Here is a 7,964-nt window from a genome sequence, read left to right on the forward strand (position 1 = left end):
CGGAGCGAGGGCGGAGGTGTTGTCCCTCCCGGCGCTGCCCGTGAGCCCGGCTGCGGGAAAGGCCCTGCCCCCGGCCGGCGGAGGCACCGCCGTGGCGGCCAGGCCCGGCCCCGGCCCCGGCGGCTCCCTGCCCCTCGGCCGCCTCCCTCGGGCCGCAGCAGAGCTCGGCCGCGCGCCTGCGGGGCCGGGGGGTCTCGTCTGCTGCCCCCGTCGCAGCCGGGGGTGTCGGCAATAGGGAAGGGTGGGAAATGATTTTTATATATATATATATATATATATATATACACATACACACATATGTATGTATGTCTGTCTTTCTCCCCTGCTCGCCGTGTTTGTCCCTGAAGGTGCTCGTCCGAGGTGTGGTGTACTGTGTGTTTGAAGGGAACAGGAGGTCAGTGGGGATTTTGCTGAACCGATCTTAAATCTGCTGATGCTTAGGTAGCCTGTAGCAATGGCATCTGTAATCCTCGTGTGCGTGTGTGTGTGTATATATGTGTATATATATATATATCACATATAGTACATATATGTGTATAGAGATACATTATCATATTATATATGATGTTTGCAGCATAAGCCTTCAGTGAGATTTAGGAGGGCTAGAAACAAAGCATAAGGAGAGGCATGGGACAGGAGTGACAAGAAATGCCCCGGGGTTGTCTCTGAGGCATGTATGTGCCTTGATGGTTCCAGAAAACCCATTTTGCTGTGCACTTGCTCTGTGAACAGTACAGCAGGACTGAGTCGGCTGCTTGTTATTATTGTAAGGACAGCATTTTCTTCAGAGCTGAGCAAGGCATAAATACCAACAGTCCCTATTGCAAGTAATTTATTTCTGGTCACAGTTTTATGCTGCTGAGTGTGTTTAGATTAATTTAAAGCAGTACAGTTTTTTTGTATAGTAGTCTTGTTTTAGTTTGAGTCTCTTTGGCTTAGCTTAATGTATTTTCAGGATTGAGATGACTGAAACAAGATGACTTGGCACTGACTTGACCAATAGTGTGTTTTGTGATACTTTTTTAGTTGGTTTAGTTGATTGCATGCAGTTATTCATACACATCTAAAGGGGCAGTAATGCTTTGGGGGGGAGCAGGAGGAGTCAACGATAATATTCTCCTCACCTGGCTCAACTCCATGCAGAAGAGCACACCTAACTTTTAGTGCAGTTCTTAAATGCCCCAAGTCACTTGTAAATATAGTTTAGGTTCTTGAATTACAAGGGTTTAAAACAAAGACTACTTAAATTACTGGGAGATTTTAATTACCTACTTACCTTGTGTGTTTGTGGGCCTCAGGGAGAAGTGAATCTTTTGTGAGTTCTGCTGGGTTTGAAAGGCTCAAGGAACAGCTTGGAACAGGATGTAAAAAGGGAAATGGGAGAAATGTGCAAAAAGGCATGGAAGCATCTTTGGTGAAGGAAGTTACTTGGTGAAGTGGCAAGCTATGTGATACTGGCTTGAGCAGAGAGGGGTAGAGAGCACAGATGACTAAGTTTTCCCCTTGTTTCCTTCTTTTTACTCTGAAGGACTAATCAGAAGCTATTAGGATTTTTCTAGCTCTCTTTTTTTTTTTCTCTCTCTAAAAATACTGGTGTTGAGGTGAGCTGAAAGTAATTCATTTCCTTTAGAGGCACACCCAGTTATCCTGATAAACAGCTGTCTGTCTTAATAAGTGTCCATGACATGCTGTACTCCTCCACATCTGCCTTTAGCAAAGTAACTAGTATTTCTGCCACCGCTTTTATAAGAGCAATCAAATCAACTTTCCTTCTGCCTATGCTGAGATAGGTTGGTTTAATTTTGGTGCGGTTTGCCTTGTGGGTGCTTACCTGTCAAGAGGTAATGTGAGCTGCGTTGGTGTCGTAGCAAGCAAGCTGGCGAGTGATGTGGTTAAACACAGTTAGGTTCCCTCTTCCTCTCGGGTGGAAGTAGACTTGAACTGTGTCTGGGGAAGGGAGGAAATGTACTGGGAGTCTTCCAGCATGGCTGACTTCTATGGTGTGGTTGGTGAACACAGCTAAAACTGCTTGGTTTGCTGGCAGTATTCATGCACAGCACTGCTGATTCTACACTTCTTTTGAATTAAGAAGGTGTTTCTCCCCCCCCAAAATCGATTTTGTGACTTAAGATCTCCACTACAGTTTGTACATGTTGGATAGCGTTCAGTGGGCAGGAAGTTGTTGTGGTTTGTTTTGTTTCTAAAGCATATATAAGACTATGACAGGAATGAATTTTTMACACATTTCTGACACCTCTTTAGAACCTGATAGGCAGAATCAGCTGGGGGTGGTGCTGTTAAATTTAATGATCTGTCTGTAATAGATCAGAGGTCAGACTGTGTTTTAAAAGCTTTTAATTCAATGTAATACAGAAATGGCTGGGCAGTATGTTTATAGCTTGTGCTTTCTTTGTGTAAAAAATATGTATTAATTTGAGACTGAACTACGTAATATATTATGTGATATAGACTTATCCTATTCAGTCTTTTCTGTTGGCATTGTAATCATTTTTCTACAAAGGTGAGGCATTGTCTGCTAATTAGTGTCATTAAATGAGTTAGTTTTAATGAGAGCATACTGAGCGTAAGTTACTTGCTCAGTAAACTTACTCAGATATTTTTGTCTTTTGCTGAAATATACAAAAAGTATTCCCCTACACCTGCCTCTTAAGGGATTACTTAAAATCTGCTTAGTGGTCCATTAAGAAATAGTCTGTACTTCAGCTAGGCCTGTACTTTCTGTGATAGGTCTTCATCCTACTATGAGTGTAAAGAGGGAACAGTGAGACAATTTGAGATGTTTTGGGGCATTATCATCTGCTCAGTACATGCCCTTATAGTGGCTCTTCCTGTGTTCTTGAATCTTGTTATGTAGAGCAAGTAGAAGGGAGTGATGCTGCCTCTGTATGGCACAGTTACCTCACTAATATGAGGCTTAGTTGTCTGTTAATGATCCTTAGCATTAAGCTACAACCTATGTAAAGCTACTTTTTCCAGCTGGTGTATAGCAAAAGGGTAAAGCTGAAAAACAGGAGAAAGAGGACAGAAAGTTAGTTCTTTAAAGCTGCAATGGCTGAGCTTCCAGAAGATTATAGCCCTATTTTTACTGCTAGGAGAAATCTTTAGATTAACAAGCAAACTGAAGAGAGCTGGCTGAAGAGTCAGAGTATGCTCAGGTTGTGGTTTGACAGTGTGATGTATTCAGTAGGAGTACTGGCATATAATGTTGTCTCCTACTGTCATGGTGCACCATTTTCTCAATTGTTTTGGCACAGTTGTTTGTAGAGATACTACGGACCAGATTAGGAAACTTTGATAAACATAGCCTGGCGAAAAAAGGAAAAGTCCCATCATTTTCCTGATGGTGTTCATGATGAGGATTCAGGCTGTGTTGCCAGTGCAACTGAGGTTGCGGTGTCCTGGGGGTGGTGCAGCCAGACCTGCTACAAAATATTTTGAAGTGTCAAACCATAACCTTGGAGGTCTGGAAGAGAGTCTGAGAGTGTCTAAAGGCCAGGAGAAGGAATTTATGATCCTAGAAGAGCACTAATACAATATCAGAGTTGTGAGGAAATTGAGGATGGAAAATTTGAATAAAGATCTCTTGCACAGATCTGATTATCTACCAAGTTGTCTGAAAGAGGGAATGGTTTAGAAATCCCTCAGTTGAATTTCTTTTGCTTCAAACAGTGTGTGTCCTTGAGCTGTTCTAGTTTATAGCTTTCAAACTGTGATATGCATACAACCTTGAGGGAGTATGCCAGGAGTTACCTCTGGGCTGCCAGACCCTTCAGGCAGGCTGCTGGGCTCTTGCCTGTGGGGAGTCAGTCACGGGTGCGCTCTCCTTGTTCCCAGAGGTGCACGTGCACATGTTGGTGTGCCTGTGCTTCTCATTTCAGGTGTTGGAGAAGATCTGAGGCAGGGTTGCACCACACAATTCACAGCATCCTACTTTGTGCCCTGGGAGGAGTGGCTGGCAGTGGGGGGTGAAAGTCTGAATTGGTTTTGAGGCCGAAGGCAATTAGAAAAATTCGGGAGATATGGAGGCATACAGGGCCTAGCGCAGCACTGGGAGCCTCAGCTTGTGGTGATAATACCCAAGCCAGTCTGGGAAGCAGTGAGTTAAAGCACGTGTGAAGTTGATTTCTGAGGAAAAGAACTTGTGCTACTGCTGAATCTTACTGATTCGCATTGCAGTTCAGAAACTTTCCGACCTGCTTGCTGGCTGTTGGGAAATGCGTTTATTCTTATGCTCTCCCCTAGGCACATGCTGTTGGCCATTTTGGAGACAAGATTTTGAACTAGGTGTTATGTACCTACTGCTGTTGTTAGATATGTGATACAGCTGTGCTTATGGAGGGGTTTGTTATGTCTTGTGGTTCAGCTGCCCTATTTCAGACTCCTTTTGGAGAGGAAATGTCAAGGGAGCTGGTATGCCTGGAAGCTGAACAGGAAAAAAGTGCATGCAATGCTTGCATCCTGCCCAGACGACAGCAACAAGGAGGGGAAAAAACCCACATGTGACAACCTCTGAGTCAGCTACTATAACTTATCTATTAGAAAAGTTGCTGTTTATCCTATACTTAAATGAAAAAGTATAAAACTGGCTTTCTGTGCTTCAGGCTTTAAGTTCCTTAAACTTATAGAAAAGTTAAACCTGGGTTGCAGCTGAGCTTTTAATTTGATCAGGTTTCTGTCAGATATTTGGCTGTCTTGGTGCTGAGATTCTCGATTTCTGGTTTCTCTTTTTTGATAGATGCTGCAGCAATACATGCTCTGGCATGTCCCTTGCAGTTTCTGGTTGATCAGAAGGAGACAGTCAAATGAACTTGCAACTGCTCATTTTTGATGGGGGAGAGGGAGGGCAGAATGAGAGGGTAGTGAGCTAGGCAGTTTTTGCAGTGAGGGTCAGTGTCTGTCTTCATGTCTGCTGTGTGGTCCAACCTGTGAAAGACTTGCTCAATCTTTCTGCCTGTAAGAGGTTTGGAAGACAATTGTAGTTGGAGTCAGTCAGTCTTTTACAAAGTAGTGAGAAATTGTCCGTCTTTGCTGCAGGTGAAATGGCAGTTCATTCAGGAGCAGCTCCTTGATGGTGAACACTGCTACTGTTAACCTGCTCTTTATTGCATTTCCAGCATTGGATTTTTTCCATCATCTGTATTGTAAATGCTGACCCAGTGGAGCTGAGTCCGCACCCAAAAGGAATATAAAGCAGTCCGCATATTTTATGGTCTATTTACAGAAGAGTTAGGTACTTTTACTCCATCTGTGTTCTATCTGTAAGGTTTTAGCTATTTGAGACTTATCTACGTGGGGTTGTTTGCATTTGCAAGAGCTCTGGTTCCCCTCCTTTCAGCTAGATGATTGCAGTAATTTGTGATTTCTCACCTTGCCTGCTGGAGAAGATTGGAGACTGGAGATGGTTTGGTCCAGCAGAACAAGTTGTTAAATTGATGGCCTTTGTGAAAGAATGCGTGTCCTGGCCGACACACCCAGAACATTTCTGCTCATTTTTTGAGTTACTTCTTTCAAAACACCTCTTTCGGATTCTTAAAAAAAAAAAAAAAAGGTACAGGAATTTTGTACTTGTCAGAGCACTGATCTCTTAAAGATAGAATCTAAGGAAAGCTGGCAATAGGCTTAAGGCATTTTCTCCTGAGATGGAAGTTGTTTGATTTAAATTCCAAAAGTCAAGGAAAACAAAAGGTGGCTTTCCTCATTAATGTTTAAAAACTATCTGAGCACTGTTACTGATAACTCCTCTATAATGAGTCACTTATTGTTGTAACACAACAAATAACAAGCAGCACTGTGATCTGAGTAATATTACCTCCTAGTTAAAAATAGTTCTTCACATTTTATCGTAGTGACAGCCTCCCATAAAACAGAGGAGGAGGAGGACTTGGTGAAATTCAGAATYCAGAATATAGCAAATCCTGGTGTCTCTGGTTCAAAATGAACTGGCCTTGAAGAAGCATCTGGATGGCTGACTCAGGAACTGTAGGGCCTCCACTTGATTCAAATAATTTTGCTATAGACAAGCTTGCTACCTGGAACCATCCCACAGAAAGCTTTCTTTGGACTTGGAACTGTCTTACTGATTGAGGTGCGATGATTTAAACCTGGACTTAGCAAAGTACTTTCAAATTCTACATAGATTTGTTTATTATAGTGTTAGCTGGGAGTTTTGGAGTTGAGCTTTTACTACCTTCATATGGTTTTTTCACCTTTGAATCTTGCTGTGAGGAAATCGCATTACTTCTGTGTGACTTTTCAAGGAGACACATTCAAATGAATGAACAGTTTCTTTGCACTAAACAAAAGGAGTGTCTTCGTTGGAATTGCAGTAATCTTGTTTATCCTAAGGCAAGAAATAGGACATGCTGTCACAATCTGTGTCACGCTTTTAGTATGATTGTTTAGCCRATGTGGATAGAAAAATCTTTGGCTATGTATGTTTCTAGCTTGATTGGTYTGTGATATGATCTACTGGCACTGTATCAAGCTCTGTAAGATGGTTTGGGTGGAGTTTAATGGTACTTTGTCTTTTAAGTGTTTATCCTTCAATTTCAAAACGAAGGATAAAGTTCAGAACCCAAGGGAAGATAGAAAGTAGAAATTTGAATAGTATATAAAGCACTGGTAAAGTTTACAATAATTTTTTTTAATGTATTAGACGGGGTGGTTTTTCATGTTTTCAACGTACTTAATGCCCCACTTGGTAAGGTATTTTTTTTGGTGAGAAGTACAAAATTATGTAGGCCTTGATCTTACTATTTGAAAAATAAAATGTTTTTTATGAATACTCTTGGAGCATTATATTTAATGTTTGCTAGTACAATCTTAGAGCAAACGGAAAGGGCCTAAGTAAATTCATGCTATCTTCTTCTCAGATACATACCTTTAGGATCTAAGTAAGGCTTAACTTCATATTTGACAGTTCAAAGAAATAATACTGTATGTCTCTAGAGTATTTCATATTTTCTCTTTCATTATCCCTGGCAACACTACTTACACCTTTATTCCTTGCCACATGGACAGTTTCGTCACAGAACAAATACTTTCATGGTAAATGAGACTTTTTTTGATTTAAAAACAACAAAAAACTCTTGGAGGTTTTTCTCTGGACCTGTGCTATTGCTGTGTTGTAAATAATTGTCTGGTCATTTTTATGATCTAGCTTAATGATTAGGAAGTGAACATTTCCAGAATCAAATTAGTTGTCTGAAATATAGTAGGTTGGTTTGTCTAATGCCCATGTGTGGTGTTAGCTATCAGAAGTATGCTGTATATTCCCTTTTAAGGAGGTGCTGTTGTAGTCATAATCTAATAATACAAATAAAGTAGACGGAGAGAGGTGGTATTTTATTGGACCAATTGATGTGATGGGGGAGAAACAGGCATGTGGGCATGTATCTCCTTTTCCAGATTTTCCTGTGTGTCTGAAAGCTTTCTGTTTTTCTTCTCCCCTTTCAGCTGGTCAGGTAAAAGATTTAATTACAGAAGAAAGGATTTGAGTGACTAGGAGGGTCAGAAAAGCCATGGTTGGCCAGTCCAGGCTAGTTTTTTGTCTCCAAGAATGCCTGTGAGCAGATTTCTGTGGAACATACCAGAGCACGTGTAGAGTGACACTGACCCATGTGTATTCTTCCAGTTTCCAGTGATTGGTTGTCTGCTAACTTCAGAGCTGTTGATGGATCTGTTTTTGCACCTATTTATATTTCTGGCCTTTACAGCATCTTGTGGTAATTGGGAGCTGTAGGTGGGTGTACGTAGTCCAAATTCCAATTTCTAAGCCTGCTACCTGACAATTTCACAATTTTCCTGTTTGCCTTCGCATTACTTGTGGGTTTGTAGATCCTTCCATCATTTCTTTCCCAAGTGTGTAACATTTTTCTTGCAAAGAAGGGCAAAAAGAGTAGACTCCATGAATCTTTTCTCTGGTTCTTCCATATCTTTTATGA

The sequence above is a fragment of the Apteryx rowi genome, unplaced genomic scaffold (genome assembly GCF_003343035.1).
Source record: "Apteryx rowi isolate R43461 unplaced genomic scaffold, aptRow1 scaffold_194, whole genome shotgun sequence".
NCBI lineage: Eukaryota > Metazoa > Chordata > Aves > Apterygiformes > Apterygidae > Apteryx > Apteryx rowi.